We start from the raw sequence: 21,371 nt of genomic DNA, 5'->3' as shown, positions 1-21,371 counted from the left end.
GGCTGGAAGGTAGATGGAACTCCCCGGGTGATCACCTTGGTTTCATTCATTTGCAGTGTTTGAGTGTTCCTGGCTGGGCCAGTATTGATTTCCTGCCCATAGTTGCCATTACGACAGATTAGCCATGTTAAATTGTCCATTGTGTCAATGGATATTCGGGATAGCTGGAATAGCCATAGGAAGTGCAGGGTTTCAGGGATATCATTGGGGGAGTGGGTCTGAGTTGGATTCTCTTCAGAGGGTCATTGTGGACTCAATGGGCCGAACGGTCTGCATCTGCTCTGTCAAGATTTTATGATATCACTTATCAGCTATAAGACTTAGGGTGTAGGTTTGCTCGCTGATAGGTTTGATATCCAGACGTTTCCTTACCTGGTTGGGCAGCATCATCAGTGGCGACCTCCAAGTGAAGCTATAAGACAATCGGTTTGGAAAACGTACACAATGGCTTTTGCACAGACATCTGGCTACTCTGACAACAAGCAGAACCAACTTTTAAAATTAGGTTTGTAATTTATTGCATTAGCTTCTTTTCATTCCATTCAAGTGGATGAGTTGGGGGAAATGTCACAACCTCCTGGCTAAAACACAGATAGACAAGGTTTATTGGCCAAATATATCTCCCAAATCACAAGACCCACACAACAGGCACAGCGCCAGCACAGCATAATGGAAAAGGCAAAGTTAATCTAGACAGACGCATCTACCAAACAAATGATGGCCCAGACAGGAAGGCACCGGGTCCTGCTACACAAAGAAACTAACAGCAACAAGCCATCCAAATGATTGGCAATGCTTCAAACTATTGACGGATTCTCCTAGTTGGCCAGAACGATAGAAAGTTCCTGAAAACCATCCAGAAATGAACAAAAACAGGGTTTATCTGCAGACTGATTGCCTGAATCTCTGGACGCCTTCTGAGGAGACCAGGAACGCAAGAGACAGAGGCCATCTGACCATCCAAAGAGAGAGAGAGGGCGAGAGAAAACAGTCTCGCAGACCCAGAAGCAGAACCAGAGAGAGAGAGAGAGACAGGCTGAAGCAAAACCCAGGGGCATGGGAGAGAGGGAATGTGAAAATCCATTGAGAGAGAGAGTTGAAACCAACTGGAATAACAAGTGTCACCCCTTCAGTCTGTCCATGTTTTAACTCCTCAGTCTTAGTCTGACTTCCCCCTCTCTCCCTCTCTCTGTCCTTCTGTCTGTCTCTCTGTCACACACACACACTCTTTCTCTCACACTCTCCCTCTCCCTGTCTCTCTCTGCCCATCTTTCTCCCATCCCCTTCTCCATCCCCACTCTCTCCATCTCTGTCTCTTTTTCTCACCCTCCCTTTCTGTTTTTCGCTATTTCGGACCTGAAAGATCTCACCCAATTTTGTAGCCCCTCAAAGATACTATGCCCTTCATTATCACTGTCCTCCCAAATTTATCCCCTTTCCCAAATATCTTCCCTCCCAAATAATTACTTCACCAAATATGCCCCCCTCAAACATTTTGCTGCCACCAACATTGCTGTGAGCCCCACTCTCTGGGGCAGAGGGAGTTGAGTGGAAAGGTGTGGAGCTGGAAAAGCCCAGCAGGTCAGGCCTGAACCATCGACTCTCCTGGCTGACATGCTGGGCTTCCCCAGCTCCACACTTTGTCACTCTGACTCTCCAACGTCTGCAGTCCTCACTTTCTCATGCAGGTAAATGAGTCTGAGTTGACTGACTGGCCTGTGGCTGTTTTAATGCACAGCAAGATCCCAGTCCCAGAATTATGGAATGCTTGTATCACAGATGGAGTCCTTTCTGGCCATTCCGCCCCACCACATTAAATGATCCTGGTCCTGTTCAGGATCCTTAGGATTGTCCCTTGAATGCCCTCTTTGACTATCCTTTCTGTGGAGACCTCTTCTCCGTGTTGTGGTTCTCTTCACTGAGCTGGGAATTTGTGTTACAGACGTTTCGTCCCCTGTCTAGGTGACATCCTCAGAGCTTGGGAGCCTCCTGTGAAGCACTTCTGTGATCTTTCCTCTGGCATTTATAGTGATTTGCCTCTGCCGCTTCCGGTTGTCAGCTCCAGCTGTCCGCTGCAGTGGCTGGTATATTGGGTCCAGGTCGATGTGTTCGTTAAACACATCAACCTGGACCCAATATACCGGCCATTGCAGCGGACTGCTGGAACTGACAACCGGAAGCGGTAGAGACAAACCACTATAAATGCCAGCGGAAAGATCACAGAAGTGCTTCACAGGAGGCTTCCAAGCTCTGAGGATGTCACCTAGACAGGGGATGAAACGTCTGCAACAAAAATTCCCAGCTCGGCGAACACAACCACAACAACGAGCACCCGAGCTACAAATCTTCTCACAAACTTTGAACACCTCTTCTCCATCCTGTCTCAGACTTTGCGTCTCATGCTGTCTGTGGGATATAGGTAAACTAATGTTTCTTCTGCAGATCTGCAATTCTGGAATTATAATTTTTGATACAGAGTAAATGAACTCACATCAGTGTGCAATTGTTTTAACCAAGAGCTGAGTCAACAAGAATGGGAACTATGTGAAGGAAATATATAATTGTTTTTGTATCAGTTAAAAATGGTATGTTAGCATGAAACGTGATTGCAAAACAATGGAAGATGTATGGGCAAATAGATAAGAAGTTGTAAGGGGATGACCTCGGCTTGTATAACAGTCGGTAAAAACATCTGTTTCCCACTTTGTACGGAGACACAGGAACAAACCCTAATTAAAGAGGTCATAAAGGTCAGAGTGGCCTCCGGAGAGGCCCAGATGGAAAGAATATGCCTAACGATGACCTGCAGTGGGATGACGTCAAACGACCTGATGAGGCCAGAGAAGAGCATTCTATCACGGACAAGGCCGGATAAGCAGGAATGGTGGGATCAGTCTTAGGGAAGTGAATGATGTAAATGGGGGGGAAACAATGAAATAAGAAAAAGTATGTACGGACCCAAATTATATAAATATCGAGAGTTTGTTGAATTTGATGTGTTTTTGACCCTGCCTTGTGGACATTACACCCACTTGCAAGTGTAAAATAAAGGACACTGCTGATTCAGATTTTCATCTCGGACTGCAATTATAGAAGTGAGTGAGCTTTGTTTCTCACACTGTCCCTCTTTCAATCTCTCTATCTCTCACAGCAGCCACTCCTTTCTCCACCAACCCCAAAACCCCAACAAACAGCCCCCCATCTCTGGCTGTCCAACTCCTCCCTTGTCTCCCAATCTCCCCCTTCCCATGTAGACCCACAGCTCCTGGGCTGGAGGACATGGTGCAGAGACTAACACACCTTTTGACTGACTGCTGTCATGCACAGAATGATTCCACTCTGCAACCATTCCCCAGCCACACACACTGCCCTTCTCCCTCCATATGTGTCCTTCTTCCTCTCCCTGTTTCTCACTGCCCATCTCTCTCTCTCCTCAATTTCTCCATCCCCACACTCTCCATGTCTCGCTTTCTCTTTTTGTCACCCTCCCCTTCTCTTTTTCTTCATTTCAGACTCAATGAGTAAAGTACTTTTATGTCCCTTACACTAACCCCCTCCCCACAGTCGGGGTAACATTCGGGAGAGACCAGGAAAAGGTTGATCCCCCGCATTAACTATACAGCATCCAGCGACACAGAGATAAACTCTTCCTATGTCCCTTCCCCAGTCACTGGGACAGGGCTCTAGGGAGACAGAGGGAGAGAAACTCCAAGAGAGAAAGAGAGATGGGTAGACAGACAGTGAGAGAGAAGAGAGAATAAGAGAAAGACGGGCAGGCAGAGGGTGGGACTGAAAGTGAGAAGAACTGAAAAAGAGCAGGAGAGAGGCAGAGAGAGAAAGTGCGAGAGAGAGAGTAAAACCCCAGGAAGAGAAATACAATGTCAGACAGATACAAGGTGAAAAAGGGGAGGCAAAGACAGGGAGTGAAGGTCAAATAGACAGCAAGAGAGAAAACCCAGGGAGAGATATAGGACAGAGAGAGAGAGAGAGCAGTTGCAGCAGCAACATAGAGCTGAGAGAGTGGAGTGAGGGGTGGGGGGGGGGGGGGCTGCTGCGATACAACGAGAATGATTTACGGAGAAGAATAACAAGATCCCACAGAGCTGAGAGAAAGGTGCAGAGAGAGATGAGGATGGTGTTGGTTTTGTGGAAGATTGAATGATTAAGCATTCCATAAAAACATGATGGGGTGTCAAAGGGGCAGAATGTTGTGGAAGGGAATCTGCAGGGAAATGTCAACAGGGCAGAGATATGAAGGATGTTGTGAGATAGGGATTGAAGGAAAGATGTGGGAGAGACAGCTGGGAACACAGAAATATACATACGAGCTCTCTGGGAGTGGGAAGCAGTCAGATCGGTAGGATCAGACTGTGCAGCTGCCCCTCTCCAGCATTTTGCGCCTTTGTCTCTCCTCAGTGCAGAGCTCGCATCTTGTGGTAAAATTCCCACACACAGCCTGAATCCCACAATGTGTGTGTGTGTGTGTGTGTGTGTGTGTGTGTGTGTGTGTGTGTGTGTGTGTGTGTGTGTGTGTGTGTGTGTGTGTGTGTGTGTGTGTGTGTGTGTGTGTGTGTGTGTGTGTGTGTGTGTGTGTGTGTGTGTGTTCGCTCTCTCCGGTTCCAGCTCCTGTCTGATGAATCCGTATAGCAGAATAATTTGATTCTCTGTCTCTTCACTGTCTGGGTTTCAGCGCCCAAATCAAATGCTAAATCATTCACGATCCTATTGAATAGTAGAGCAGGCTCGCGGGGCTGAATGGTCTCCTCTTATTCCTATTTTGGATGGTCTTATGTTCTTAATGCTCTCTCCCAGATCTTGGCTCCGACACTGGAGGTTACGATGACACGAGGGCCTGATCTGTAGAGTGCTGCACTCTTCCTGAGTCTCGGAGGGAACCAGCCTGATTTGGATTGGAGTTGCAGCCTCTCAGTGAGAAGTGAAATCTCCTTGAGGTTCCCCTCAGTCTCTCACTGTAAGGTGGAGCAGGCCAGTCTCAGGGAAGGAAACAGCAGGCCAGATGTGCTCTGTCCTCCAGCTCCATTTCAGAAGGCCATGTGGGCGGGGCTTGTTTCCTTCATCAGCTTCCCGTGCTCTCCCTTCTGGGTTAGGGTAGTGGCTGAATGGCCTTGCTCCTGGCTCCTATTGAGGTGCAGGCTGGCTATGATTGGGTTATACAGGGTATGCCCCTGGAGTGAAGTCAGTTAGCTCAGTTGGCTGGACAGTTGGTTGATAAAGCAGCGGAAAACCAATAGCGTGTGTTCAATTCCCACACCAACTGGGGTTACCCTGAAGGACTCTCCTTCCCAACCTCTCCCCTCAGCTGGGGCCATACTGACCCTCTGATTAAAACACCACCAGACACCGCTCTGTAATGAGGAGCTGTCCCATGCTCTGGTAAGATTACGGTGACATTACATTGGTTTGTACCTGGAGCTCTGTGTGCAGGACTAGTCACTGCATTGCCATAGGGATGCTAGTGTGTCGGGAAGGTTTTCTGGTTGAATCCCCACGGGAATGAACAGCACTCTCTTTCCCCCAGTTAATCCACTCTTGCAGCTTTTGTGTCTTTGGAGACACAAGGACCAATTCACCTGAAACAGCAGCTGGATTTTATATTCATGAGCACCCAATAAGATTGGCTAGTTTACATGCACACGCACACACACACTCCCTCAAACACACACAGACACACTCTCACACACACATACACAAAGGAGCCCGCCACACACAGGTTCTCTTACACACACAGACACACAGTCCCTCAAACACAAACACAGACACACTCTCACACACACATACACACAGGCACAACTCTCTCACACACAAGCACACACTATATCTCTCACACACATAAACGCACAGACATACACTCCCTCAAATACACACATGGACACACTCTCTCACACATACACGCAGACACACTCTCTCTCATTCAGACACACTCTGTGTCACACAAACACAGACACTGTCTCTCACGCACACACAGACACACACTCTCTCACACACAGACACACTCTCTCTCACACAGACACACTCTCTCTCACACACACATACACACACTCTCTCTCATTTACACACCATCTCTGTCACACACACTCTCTCATTCTCTCACACACCCACTCACTCTCACGCACACAGACACTCGCTCTCTCTCACAGACACATACTCTCTGTCTCTCACACACACAGACTTTCTCTCTCTCACACACACAGATAGACACACAGACACAAGATCCCTCAAAAATACACAGACACACTCTCACACACACACATAAACACACAGTTACTCTCTCTCACACATACAGACGCAGACACACACTCCCTCACACACACACAGACACTCTTTCACACACACACATAAACGCACAGTTACTCTCTCACACACACACATGCACACGCAGACACACGCTCCCTCAAACATACATAGACACACTCTCTCTCACACACACACATGGACACACACTCTATCTCTCACACACACACTGGCACACACTCTCTCTCACACACAGACGCACTCTCTCACACACACATAAACACACAGTTACACTATCTCTCTCACACACATACACACGCAGACACACGCTCCCTCAAATATGCATAGAGACACTCTCTCACACACGGACACCCACACTCTCTCTCACACACAGACACACTCACTCTCACACACACATGCACACAGTCACACACTCTCTCACACATACATACACACTCTTTCTCACACAAGACACACTGTCATACACACACACAGACACATACACACATACACACATAGACACATAGACACACAGACACACACACATAGACACACAGACACATTCTCTCACACCACAGACACACTCTCACACACACATAGACACACTCTCTCTCACACACATACACACTCTCACACACACCCTCACTCACACACATGCACACAGAGATACACACACCCTCAAACACACACAGCCACACACTCTCACATGAACATGCACTTTCTCTCTCACGCACACATATACACACACACACAGATACACATGCATCCACTCTTTCACACACACAAACACGGGCAGTCTCTCTCTCTCTCTCTCACACACACACACACCTGTAAAGGCATGGTTGAGGCATTGCTGGAGAAATGATTTCTCCGAGGACTGAACCCTTATCTCGAATGATGACTGCTCCAGGGGGACAGACAGCAGCTACAGATGACTTGTTGGATCTTCCTGTGCACCACCTCTTGCATCGACAGCATTAGTCTGTTTGGGGGTCTGCTTTCCTAAAGCGTCTCCAAGCAACAAGTGACAATAGATTGATGAACGTTTTCCTCCAAACCATGTTTCAGACAATAGACAATAGTCAATAGGTGCAGGAGTAGGCCATTCAGCCCTTCGACCTGCACCGCCATTCAATATGATCATGGCTGATCATTCCTAATCAGTATCCTGTTCCTGCCTTATCTCCATAACCCTTGATTCCACTATCTTTGAGAGCTCTATCCAACTCGTTCTTAAATGAATCCAGAGACTGGGCCTCCACTGCTCTCTGGGGCAGAGCATTCCACACAGCCACCACTCTCTGGGTGAAGAAGTTTCTCCTCATCTCTGTCCGAAATGGTCTACCCCGTATTTTTAAGCTGTGTCCTCTGGTTCAGCACTCACCCATCAGCGGAAACATGTTTCCAGCTGCCAGAGTGTCCAATCCTTTTATAATCTTATACGTCTCAATCAGATCCCCTCTCAGTCTTCTCGACATATGCTGCTGTTATTTTTCACTGATTGTTTAAAATGGTCTGAATCATATGAAATGGGGAGTGGCTTCCATTTCCAATTACAACACCAGAATGCCTCGTGGACTCTAAGGAAATGATAAGGAAATTGCATCAGTTCCTTTCTATCCTCTGCACTCTGTACAAACAGATAGTGCTCCCTCAGTACCTCAGATAGTTCTCCCTCAATACCCCAGATAGTTCTCCCTCAATACGCCAGATAGTTCTCCCTCAATACCTCAGATACTTCTCCCTCAGTACCTCAGATAGTCCTCCCTTAATACATCAGATTGTTCTCCCTGACTACCTCAGACAGTTCTCCCTCAGTACCTCAGACAGTGCTCCCTCAATAGCTCAGATATTTCTCCCGCAGAACCTCAGATAATTCTCCCCCAGTACCTCAGATAAATCTCCCTGAATACCCCAGATAGTTCTCCCTCAATACATCAGATAGTTCTCCGTCAGTACCTCAAATAGTTCTCCCTCAGTACCTCAGATAGTGCTCCCTCAATACCTCAGATTGTTCTCCCTCAGTACCTCAGATAGTGCTCCCTCAATACATCAGAAAGTGCTCCCTCATTACCTAAGAAAGTGCTCCCTCAATACCTCAGAAAGTGCTCCCTCAGTACCTCAGAAAGTGCTCCCTCAATACTTCAGATAGTGCTCGCTCAGTACCTCAGATTGTTCTCCCTCCGTACCTCAGATAGTGCTCTCTCAATACCTCAGAAAGTGCTCCATCAATATCTCAGATAGTGCTCCCTCAATACCTCAGATAGTGCTCCCTCAGTACCTCAGAAAGTGCTCCCTCAATACCTTAGATAGTTCTCCCTCAATCACTCAGAAAGTGCTCGCACAATATCTCAGATAGTTCTCCCTCAATATCTCAGATATTTCTCCCTCAATACCTCAGATAGTGCTCCCTCAATACTTCAGATAGTGCTCCCTCAGTACCTCAGATTGTTCTCCCAGGGTACCTCAGACAGTGCTCCCTCAATCCCTCAAAAAGTGCTCCTCAATACTTCAGATAGTTCTGCCTCAATATCTCAGATAGTTCTCCCTCAATACATCAATTAGTGCTCCCTCAATACTTCAGATGGTGCTACCTCAGGACCTCAGATAGTGATCCCCAACTACCTCTGAAAGTCCTCCCTCAGTACCTCAGATTGTTCTCCCTCAGTACCTCAGACAGTGCTCCACAACTACCTCTGAAAGTTCTCCCGTAATAGGTCAGAAAGTGCTCCCTCAATACCTCAGATAGTGCTACCTCAGGACCTCAGATAGTGATTCCCAACTACCTATGAAAGTGCTCCCTCAGTACCTCAGAAAGTGCTCCCTCAATACCTCAGAAAGTGCCCACTAAATACCTCAGATAAAGCTCCCTCAATTCCTCAGATAGTGCTCCCTCAATACCTCAGAAAGTGCTCCCTCAGTACCTCGGAAAGTGCTCGTTCAGTACCTTAGAAAATGCTCCCTCTATACCTAAGATAGTTCTCCCTCAGTACCTCAGATAGTTCTTCCTCAGTACCTCAGATAGTGGTCCCCAAATACCTCTGAAAGTGCACCCTCAGTACCTCGGAAATTGCTCCCTCAATACCTCAGAAAGTGCCCCCTCAATAGCTCAGAGAGTGCTCCCTCAATTCCTCAGATAGTGCTGCCTCAACACCTCAGAAAGTGCTCCCTCAGTAACTCAGAATGTGCTCCCTCAATACCTCAGATAGTTCTCCCTCAGTACCTCAGAAAGTGCTCCCACAATACCTCAGAAATTGCTCCCTCAGTGCCTCAGAAAGTGCTCCCTCAGTACCTCAGGTAGTTCTCCCTCAATAGCTCAGATGGATCTCCCTCAGTACGTCAGAAAGTACTGCCTCAGTACCTCAGAAAGAGCGCCCTCAATACCTCAGAAAGTGCTCCCTCAGTACCTCAGATAGTTCCCCCAATACCTCAGAACGTGCTCTCACAATACCTCAGAAAGTGTTCCCTCCGTACCTCAGAAAGTTCTCCCTCAATACCTCAGAAAGTGCTCTCACTACCTCTGAAAGATTTCTCTCAAAGCCTCTGAGGGTGCTCTCTCAATACCTCAGATAGTTCTCCCTCAATATCTCACATAGTTTTCCCACAGTACCTCAGAAAGTGCTCCCTCAATATCTCAGAAAGTGCTCCCGCAATACCTCAGAAAGTGCTCCCTCAGTAGCTCAGAAAGTGCTCCCTCAGTACCTCAGATAGTGCTTCCTCAGTGTCTCAGAAAGAGCTCCCTCAGTACCTCAGAAAGTGCTAAATCAATACCTCAGATAGTTCTCCCTCAGTACCTCAGAAAGTGATCTCTCAGTACCTCAGAAAGTGCTCCCACAATGCCTCAGAAAGTGCTCCCTCAATAGCTCAGATAGTTCTCCCTCAATACCTCAGACAGTGCTCCCTCAATACCTCAGAAAATGCTCACTCGATACCTCAGAAAGTGCTCACTCAGTAGCTCAGAATTTGTTCCCCCAATGCCTCTGAAGGTGCTCCCTCAATGCCTCTGAAAGTGCTCCCTCAATACATCAGATATTTTCCCCTCAATAACTCAGAAAGTGCTCCCTTAATACCTCAGAAAGTGCTCCCTCAATACCTCAGAACGTGCTCCCACAATAGCCCAGATAGTGCTTCCACAGTACCTCAGAGAGTTCTCCCTCAATCCCTCAGAAGGTGCACCCCAAATATCTAAGAAAGTGCTACCTCAATACCTCAGATAGTTCTCCCTCAATACCTCAGAAAGTGCTCCCTCAGTACCTTAGAAAGTGCTCCCTCAGTACCTCAGAAAGTGCTCCCTCAATAGCTCATAAAGTGCTCCCTCAATGCCTCTGAAGGTGCTCCCTCAATACCTCAGAAAGTGCTCCCTCAGTCCCTCAGAATTTGCACCCTCAGTACCTCAGATAGTGCTCCCTCAATAACTCAGAAAGTTCTCCTCAATATCTCAGATAGTGCTCCCTCAATACCTCAGATAGTGCTCCCTCAGTACCTCAGAAAGTGGTCCTTCAGTACCTCAGATAGTTCTCCCTCAATCCCTCAGAAAGTGCTCCCTCAATACTTCAGATAGTTCTGCCTCAATATCTCAGATAGTTCTACCTCAATCCCTCAGAAGGTGCACCCCAAATACCTAAGAAAGTGCTACCTCAATACCTCAGATAGTTCTCCCTCAATACCTCAGAAAGTGCTCCCTCAGTACCTCAGAAAGTGCTCACTCAATCCCTCTGAAAGTGCTCCCTCAGTACCTCAGAAAGTGCTCCCTCAATACCTTAGATAGTTCTCCCTCAATCCCTCAGAAAGTGCTCGCACAATATCTCAGATAGTTCTCCCTCAATATCTCAGATATTTCTCCCTCAATACCTCAGATAGTGCTCCCTCAATACTTCAGATAGTGCTCCCTCAGTACCTCAGATTGTTCTCCCAGGGTACCTCAGACAGTGCTCCCTCAATCCCTCAAAAAGTGCTCCTCAATACTTCAGATAGTTCTGCCTCAATATCTCAGATAGTTCTCCCTCAATACATCAATTAGTGCTCCCTCAATACTTCAGATGGTGCTACCTCAGGACCTCAGATAGTGATCCCCAACTACCTCTGAAAGTCCTCCCTCAGTACCTCAGATTGTTCTCCCTCAGTACCTCAGACAGTGCTCCACAACTACCTCTGAAAGTTCTCCCGTAATAGGTCAGAAAGTGCTCCCTCAATACCTCAGATAGTGCTACCTCAGGACCTCAGATAGTGATTCCCAACTACCTATGAAAGTGCTCCCTCAGTACCTCAGAAAGTGCTCCCTCAATACCTCAGAAAGTGCCCACTAAATACCTCAGATAAAGCTCCCTCAATACCTCAGAAAGTGCTCCCTCAGTACCTCGGAAAGTGCTCGTTCAGTACCTCAGAAAATGCTCCCTCTATACCTAAGATAGTTCTCCCTCAGTACCTCAGATAGTTCTTCCTCAGTACCTCAGATAGTGGTCCCCAAATACCTCTGAATGTGCACCCTCAGTACCTCGGAAATTGCTCCCTCAATACCTCAGAAAGTGCCCCCTCAATAGCTCAGAGAGTGCTCCCTCAATTCCTCAGATAGTGCTGCCTCAACACCTCAGAAAGTGCTCCCTCAGTAACTCAGAATGTGCTCCCTCAATACCTCAGATAGTTCTCCCTCAGTACCTCAGAAAGTGCTCCCACAATACCTCAGAAATTGCTCCCTCAGTGCCTCAGAAAGTGCTCCCTCAGTACCTCAGAAAGTTCTCCCTCAATAGCTCAGATGGATATCCCTCAGTACGTCAGAAAGTACTGCCTCAGTACCTCAGAAAGAGCGCCCTCAATACCTCAGAAAGTGCTCCCTCAGGACCTCAGATAGTTCCCCCAATACCTCAGAACGTGCTCTCACAATACCTCAGAAAGTGTTCCCTCCGTACCTCAGAAAGTTCTCCCTCAATACCTCAGAAAGTGCTCTCTCACTACCTCTGAAAGATTTCTCTCAAAGCCTCTGAGGGTGCTCTCTCAATACCTCAGATAGTTCTCCCTCAATATCTCACATAGTTTTCCCACAGTACCTCAGAAAGTGCTCCCTCAATATCTCAGAAAGTGCTCCCGCAATACCTCAGAAAGTGCTCCCTCAGTAGCTCAGAAAGTGCTCCCTCAGTACCTCAGATAGTGCTTCCTCAGTGTCTCAGAAAGAGCTCCCTCAGTACCTCAGGAAGTGCTCCCACAATGCCTCAGAAAGTGCTCCCTCAATAGCTCAGATAGTTCTCCCTCAATACCTCAGACAGTGCTCCCTCAATACCTCAGAAAATGCTCACTCGATACCTCAGAAAGTGCTCACTCAGTAGCTCAGAAATTGTTCCCCCAATGCCTCTGAAGGTGCTCCCTCAATGCCTCTGAAAGTGCTCCCTCAATACATCAGATATTTTCCCCTCAATAACTCAGAAAGTGCTCCCTTAATACCTCAGAAAGTGCTCCCTCAATACCTCAGAACGTGCTCCCACAATAGCCCAGATAGTGCTTCCACAGTACCTCAGAGAGTTCTCCCTCAATCCCTCAGAATGTGCACCCCAAATATCTAAGAAAGTGCTACCTCAATACCTCAGATAGTTCTCCCTCAATACCTCAGAAAGTGCTCCCTCAGTACCTTAGAAAGTGCTCCCTCAGTACCTCAGAAAGTGCTCCCTCAATAGCTCATAAAGTGCTCCCTCAATGCCTCTGAAGGTGCTCCCTCAATACCTCAGAAAGTGCTCCCTCAGTCCCTCAGAATTTGCACCCTCAGTACCTCAGATAGTGCTCCCTCAATAACTCAGAAAGTTCTCCTCAATATCTCAGATAGTGCTCCCTCAATACCTCAGATAGTGCTCCCTCAGTACCTCAGAAAGTGGTCCTTCAGTACCTCAGATAGTTCTCCCTCAATCCCTCAGAAAGTGCTCCCTCAATACTTCAGATAGTTCTGCCTCAATATCTCAGATAGTTCTACCTCAATCCCTCAGAAGGTGCACCCCAAATACCTAAGAAAGTGCTACCTCAATACCTCAGATAGTTCTCCCTCAATACCTCAGAAAGTGCTCCCTCAGTACCTCAGAAAGTGCTCACTCAATCCCTCTGAAAGTGCTCCCTCAATACCTCAGAAAGTGCTCCCTCAGTACCTCAGAACGTGCTCGCTCAGTACCTCAGGTAGTGCTCCCTCAGTACCTCAGAAAGTGCTCGCTCAACATCTCAGATAGTGCTCCCTCAATACCTCAGATAGTGCACCCTCAGTACCTCAGAATGTGCGTCCTCAATACTTCAGATAGTTCTGCCTCAATATCTCAGATCGTTCTCCCTCAATAGCTCAGATAGTGCTCCCTCAATACTTCAGATAGTGCTCCCTCAGTACATCAGATTATTCTCCCTCAGTACCTCATGACAGTGCTCCCCAACTACTTCTGGAAGTGCTCCCTCAATACGTCAGAAAGTGCTCCCTCAATACCTCAGAAAGTGTTCCCTCAATACCTCAGATAGTGCTCCCTCAGTACCTCAGATAGTTCTCCCTCAGTACCTCAGATAGTGCTCCGCAAATACCTCTGCAAGTGCTCCCTCAGTAGCTCAGAAAGTGCTCCCTCAATACCTCAGAAAATGCCCCCTCAATACCTCAGATAATGCTCCCTCAATACCTCAGATAGTACACCCTCAATACGTCAGAAAGTGCTCCCTCAGTAGCTTAGAAAGTGCTCCCGCAGTACCTCAGAAAGTGCTCCCTCAATAGCTCAGATAGTTCTCCCTCACTACCTCAGAATGTGCTCCTACAGTACCTCAGAAAGTGCTCCCTCAATACCTCAGAAAGTGCTCCCTCAATACCTCCGAAAGTGCTCCCTCAATAGCTCAGATAGTTCTCCCTCAATACCTCAGACAGTGCTCCCTCAATACCTCAGAAGTGCTTACTCAGTACCTCAGAACATGCTCGCTCAGTACCTCACAAAGTGCTTTCTCAGTACCTCAGAAAGTGCTCCCTCAATACATCAGAAAGTGCTCCCTCAATGCCTCTGAAAGTGATCCCTCAATACCTCAGAAAGTGCTCCCTCAGTACCTCAGAAAATACTCCCTCAGTACCTCAGATAGTGCTCCCTCAATACCTCAGAAAATGCTCCCTCAATATCTCAGATAGTGCTCCCACAATACCTCAGATAGTGCTCCCTCAGTACCTCAGAAAGTGCTCTCTCAATACTCAGTTAGTTCTCCCTCAGTACCTCAGAAAGTGCACCCTCAATACTCAGATAGTTCTCCCTCAATCCCTCAGAAAGTGCTCCCTCAATACTTCAGATAGTTCTGCATCTATATCTCAGATAGTCCTCCCTCAATACTTCAGATAGTGCTCCTTCAGAACCTCTGATTATTCTCCCTCAGTACCACAGATAGTGCTCCCCAAATACCTCTGAAAGTGCTCCCTCAGTACCTCGGAAAGTGCTCCCTCACTACCTCAGAAAGTGCTCCCACAATACCTCAGAAAGTGCTCCCACAATATCTCAGATAGTTCTCCCTCAATACCTCTGACAGTGCTCCCTCAATACCTCAGAAAGTGCTCCCTCAATACCTCAGATAGTGCTCGCTCAGTACCTCAGATAGTTCTCCCTCCGTACCTCAGATAGTGCTCCCCAAATACCTCTGCAATTGCTCCCACTGTACATCAGAAAGTGCACCCTCAATACCTCAGAACGTGACCCTCAATACCTCAGATAGTTCTCCCTCAGTTCCTCAGATAGTGCTCCCCAAATACCTCTGAAAGTGCTCCCACAGTACCACAGAAAGTGCACCCTCAATACCTCAGAACGTGACCCTCAATCCCTCAGATAGTTCTCCCTCAGTACCTCAGATAGTGCTCCCCAAATACCTCTGAAAGTGCTCCCACAGTACCACAGAAAGTGCTCCCACAATACCTCAGAAAGTGTTTCCTCAATAGCTCAGATAGTTCTCCCTCAATACTTCTGACTGTGCTCCCTCAATACCTCAGAAAGTGCTCCCTCAATACCACAGAAAGTGTTCCCTCAATGTCTCTGAAAGTGCTCCCTCAATACCTCAGATATTTCCCCTCAATACCTCATAACGTTCTCCCTCAATATCACATATAGTTCTCCCTCAGTACCTCAGAAAGTGCGCCCTCAATACCTCTGAGAGTGCTCCCTCAATACCTCAGAAAGTGCTCCCATAGTACCACAGAAAGTGCTCCCACAATACCTCAGAAAGTGTTTCCTCAATAGCTCAGATAGTTCTCCCTCAATACTTCTGACTGTGCTCCCTCAATACCTCAGAAAGTGCTCCATCAATACCACAGAAAGTGTTCCCTCAATGTCTCTCAAAGTGCTCCCTCAATACCTCAGATATTTTCCCTCAATACCTCATAACGTTCTCCCTCAATATCACATATAGTTCTCCCTCAGTACCTCTGAAAGTGCTCCCTCAATACCTCAGAAAGTGCTCCCACAATACCTCAGAAAGTGCTCCCACAATATCTCAGATAGTTCTCCCTCAATGCTTCTGACAGTGCTCCCTCAATACCTCAGATAGTGCTCCCTCAGTACCTCAGATAGTGCTCCCCAAATACCTCTGCAATTGCTCCCTCTGTACATCAGAAAGTGCACCCTCTATACCTCAGAACCTGACCCTCAGTACCTCTGAAAGTACTCTCTCAGTACCTCAGAAAGTGCTCCCTCAATACCTCAGAATGTGCTCCCTCAATAGCTCAGGCACTGCTTCCTCAGTACCTCAGATAGTTCTCCCTCAGTTCGTCAGATAGTGCTCCCCAAATACCTCTGAAAGTGCTCTCTCAGTACCGAAGAAAGTGCTCCCACAGTACCTCAGGAAGTGCTTCCTCAATAGCTCAGATAGTTCACCCTCAATACTTCTGGCAGTGCTCCCTCAATACCTCAGAAAGTGCTCCCTCAATACCACAGAAAGTGTTCCCTCAATGCCTCTGAAAGTGCTCCCTCAATACCACTGAAAGTGCTCCATCAATACCTCAGATTTTTTTCCCTCAATACCTCATAACTTCTCCCGCAATATCACATATAGTTCTCCCTCAGTACCTCAGAAAGTGCGCCCTCAATACCTCAGAAAGTGCTCCCTCAATACCTCAGAAAGAGCTCCCTCAATACCTCAGAAAGTGCTTCCTCAATACCTCAGATAGAGCTCCCTCAGTACCTCATATAGTTCTCCCTCAGTACCTCAGATAGTGCTCCCCAAATACCTCTGCAATTGCTCCCTCTGTACATCAGAAAGTGCACCCTCTATACCTCAGAACCTGACCCTCAGTACCTCTGAAAGTACTCTCTCAGTACCTCAGAAAGTGCTCCCTCAATACCTCAGAATGTGCTCCCTCAATAGCTCAGGCACTGCTTCCTCAGTACCTCAGATAGTTCTCCCTCAATTCGTCAGATAGTGCTCCCCAAATACCTCTGAAAGTGCTCCCTCAGTACCGCAGAAAATGCTCCCACAGTACCTCAGGAAGTGCTTCCTCAATAGCTCAGATAGTTCACCCTCAATACTTCTGACAGTGCTCCCTCAATACCTCAGAAAGTGCTCCCTCAATATCACTGAAAGTGCTCCATCAATACCTCAGATTTTTTTCCCTCAATACCTCATAACTTCTCCCGCAATATCACATATAGTTCTCCCTCAGTACCTCAGAAAGTGCGCCCCAATACCTCAGAAAGTGCTCCCTCAATACCTCAGAAAGAGCTCCCTCAATACCTCAGAAAGTGCTACCTCAATACATCAGATAGTTCTCCCTCAGTACCTCAGAAAGTGATCCCTCAGTATCGCAGAAAGTGCTCCCTCAATACCTCAGATAGTTCTCCCTCAATCCCTCACAAAGTGCTCCCCAAATAACGAAGAAAGTGCTACCTCAATATCTCAGATAGTTCTCCCTCAATAACTCTGAAAGTGATCCCTCAGTACCTTAGAAAGTGCTCCCTCAGTACCTCAGAAAGTGCTCCCTCAATAGCTCAGATAGTTCCCCCTCAATACCTCAGAAAGTGCTCATTCAGTACGTCAGAAACTGCGTCCTCAATGCCTCTGAAAGTGCTCACTAAATACCTCAGAAAGTGCTCCCTGAATGCCTCTGAAAGTGCTCGCCCAATACCTCAGACATTGTTCCCTCAGAACCTCAGAAAGTGCTCCCTCAATACCTCAGAAAGTGCTCTCTCAATCCCTCTGAAAGTGCTCCCTCAATACCTCAGAAAGTGCTCCCTCAGTACCTCAGAAAGTGCTCCCTCATTACTTCAGGTAGTGCTCCCTCAATACGTCAGAAAGTGCTCCCTCAACATCTCAGATAGTGCTCCCTCAATACCTCAGATAGTGCTCCCTCAGTACCTCAGAAAGTGCTCCCTTAATACTTCAGATAGTTCAGCCACAATATCGCAGATCGTTCTCCCTCAGTACCTCAGCAAGTGCTACCTCAGTATCTCAGATAGTGCTTCCTCAGTACCTCAGAAAGTGATCTCTCAGTACCTCAGGAAGTGCTCTCACGATACCTCAGAAAGTGCTCCCTCAATAGCTCAGATAGTTCTCCCTCAATACCTCAGACAGTGCTCCCTCAATACCTCAGAAAGTGCTCCCTCGATACCTCAGAAAGTGCTCACTCAGTAGCTCAGAAAGTGTTCCCCCAATGCCTCTGAAGGTGCTTCCTCAATGCCTCTGAAAGTGCTCCCTCAATACATCAGATATTTTCCCTCAATACCTCAGAGAGTGCTCCTCAATACCTTAGAAAGTGCTCCCTCAATACCTCAGAACGTGCTCCCTCAAAAGCTCAGATAGTGCTTCCACAGTACCTCAGATAGTTCTCCCTTAATCCCTCAGAAGGTGCACCCCAAATACCTAAGAAAGTACTACCTCAATACCTCAGATAGTTCTCCCTCAATACCTCAGAAAGTACTCCCTCAGTACCTTAGAAAGTGCTCCCTCAGTACCTCAGAAAGTGCTCCCTCAATAGCTCAGATAGTTCTCCCTCAATACCTCAGAAAGTGCTCCTTCAGTACATCAGAAAGTGCTCCCTCAATGCCTCAGAAAGTGCTCCCTCAATGCCACTGAAAGTGCTCCCTCAGTACCTTAGAAAGGGCTGCCTCAGTACATCAGAAAGTGCTCCGTCAATGCCTCTGAAAGTGCTCCCTCAATACCTCAGAAAGTGCTCCCTCAGTCCCTCAGAAATTGCACCCTCAGTACCTCAGATAGTGCTCCCTCAATACCTCAGTTAGTGCTCCCCCAGTACCTCAGAAAGTGCTCCCTCAATAGCTCAGATAGTTCCCCCTCAATATCTCAGAAAGTGCTCATTCAGTAAGTCAGAAAGTGCTTCCTCAATACCTCAGATCGTGCTCCCTCAATACCTCAGATAGTGCTCCCTCAATACCTCAGATAGTGCTCCATCAATACCTCAGATAGTGCTCCATCAATACCTCAGAAAGTGCTCCTTCAATATCTCAGATCGTGCTCCCTCAATACCTCAGAAAGTGCTCTCTCAATCCCTCTGAAAGTGCTCCCTCAATACCTCAGAAAGTGCTCACTCAGCACCTCAGAAAGTGCTCTCTCAGTACCTCAGGTAATGGTCCCTCAATACCTCAGAATGTGCTCCCTCAAAAGCTCAGATAGTGCTTCCACAGTACCTCAGATAGTTCTCCCTTAATCCCTCAGAAGGTGCACCCCAAATACCTAAGAAAGTGCTACCTCAATACCTCAGATAGTTCTCCCTCAATACCTCAGAAAGTGCTCCCTCAGTACCTTAGAAAGTGCTCCCTCAGTACCTCAGAAAGTGCTCCCTCAATAGCTCAGATAGTTCTCCCTCAATACCTCAGAAAGTGCTCCTTCAGTACATCAGAAAGTGCTCCCTCAATGCCTCAGAAAGTGCTCCCTCAATGCCACTGAAAGTGCTCCCTCAGTACCTTAGAAAGGGCTGCCTCAGTACATCAGAAAGTGCTCCGTCAATGCCTCTGAAAGTGCTCCCTCAATACCTCAGAAAGTGCTCCCTCAGTCCCTCAGAAATTGCACCCTCAGTACCTCAGATAGTGCTCCCTCAATACCTCAGTTAGTGCTCCCCCAGTACCTCAGAAAGTGCTCCCTCAATAGCTCAGATAGTTCCCCCTCAATATCTCAGAAAGTGCTCATTCAGTAAGTCAGAAAGTGCTTCCTCAATACCTCAGATCGTGCTCCCTCAATACCTCAGATAGTGCTCCCTCAATACCTCAGATAGTGCTCCATCAATACCTCAGATAGTGCTCCATCAATACCTCAGAAAGTGCTCCTTCAATATCTCAGATCGTGCTCCCTCAATACCTCAGAAAGTGCTCTCTCAATCCCTCTGAAAGTGCTCCCTCAATACCTCAGAAAGTGCTCACTCAGCACCTCAGAAAGTGCTCCCTCAGTACCTCAGGTAATGGTCCCTCAATACCTCAAAACGTGCTCCCGCAACATCTCAGATAGTGCTCCCTCAATACCTCAGATAGGTCTGCCTCAATATCTCAGATCGTTCTCCCTCAATAGCTCAGATAGTGCTCCCTCAATACTTCAGATAGTGCTCCCTCAGTACCTCAGATTGTTCTCCCTCAGTACCTCAGACAGTGCTCCCCAACTAACTCTGAAAGTGCTCCCTCAATAGCTCACAAAGTGCTCCTCAATACCTCAGATAGTGCTACCTCAGGACCTCAGAGAGTTCTCCCTAAGTACCTCAGATAGTGCTCCTCAAATACCTCTGCAAGTGCTCCCTCAGTACCTCAGAAAGTGCGCCCTAAATAGCTCAGATATTTCTCCCTCACTACCTCAGAAAGTGCTCCTTCATTACCTCAGAACGTGCTACCTGAATACCTGAGAAAGTGCTCCCTCAATAGCTCAGATAGTTCTCCCTCACTATCTCAGAAAGTGCTCCTTCAGTACCTCAGAAAGTGCTTCCTCAGTACCTCAGAAAGTGCTCCCTCAATACATCAGAAAGTGCACCCTCAATGCCTCTGAAAGTGCTCCCTCAATACCTCAGAAAATGCTCCCTCAGTACCTCAGAAAGTACTCCCTCAGTACCTCAGATAGTGCTCCTTCAGTACCTCAGAAAGTGCTCCCTCAATACTCAGATAGTTCTCCCTCAATCCCTCAGAAAGTGCTCTCTCAATACTCAGATAGTTCTACCTCAGTACCTCAGAAAGTGCTCCCTCAATATTTCAGATATTTCTGCATTAATATCTCAGATAGCCCTCCCTCCATAGCTCAGATAGTGCTCCCTCAATACTTCAGATAGTGCTCCCTCAGAACCTCCGGTTGTTCTCCCTCAGTATCTCATGACAGTGGTCCCCAAATACCTCTGAAATTGCTCCCTCAATACCTCAGAAAGTGCTCCCTCAATACCTTAGAAAGTGCTCCCTCAATACCTCAGAACGTGCTCCCTCAATAGCTCAGATAGTGCTTCCACAGTACCTCAGATAGGTCTCCCTCAATCCCTCAGAAGGTGCACCCCAAATACCTAAGAAAGTGCTTCCACAATACCTCAGATAGTTGTCCCTCAATACCACAGAAAGTGCTCTCTCAGTACCTCAGAAAGTGCTCCCTCAATAACTCAGATAGTTCTCCCTCAACACCTCAGAAAGTGCTCCCTCAGTACCTGTTTTAAAAAATTCTCAAGGTCAGGTTCGTAGGAGAGTAGTCTGACACAGAACAAACGACCAAGAGGCGAGTCTGCTAGAATATGGGCATTTTATTCCCCGCAGCGTCGCCACAACGGGTCTGGCTTATACTCACTCTACATGTTACCGGAACTGGGAGCCATCAGTTCTCGTAGAGCGGTTGCCAACAACCCACGCTCGGCGGTTAAACGTAACCCCGGAGCAGACTCACCGAACTGGAGACTTTTCCAGCTGATATACTCTTTTCCAGATATAAACATTCATGTGAACAGCAGAGCAAGGCTAAAAAACACATTCCATTCTGGTTACATACAGATAAGAAGATTCACACGGGGAGATGTGTAATAAGATTCACACGGGACTAAGCAACACCTCCATTCCGGTTAGATTCACACATGTATTGGGACATAATTTTTAACCGTTTCACCACATTCCACTGCTTGGAATTTTACACCACATTCCACTGCTTGGCCCAATACATGTGTTACATTATGCTTAATTCAGTTCAATTCG

This window comes from Chiloscyllium plagiosum, unplaced genomic scaffold, assembly GCF_037043375.1.
Source record: "Chiloscyllium plagiosum isolate Xiang-an unplaced genomic scaffold, Cpla_swu_hap1 HiC_scaffold_44, whole genome shotgun sequence".
NCBI classification, from domain to species: Eukaryota; Metazoa; Chordata; class Chondrichthyes; order Orectolobiformes; family Hemiscylliidae; genus Chiloscyllium; species Chiloscyllium plagiosum.
This window is presented reverse-complemented; position numbering follows the sequence as displayed.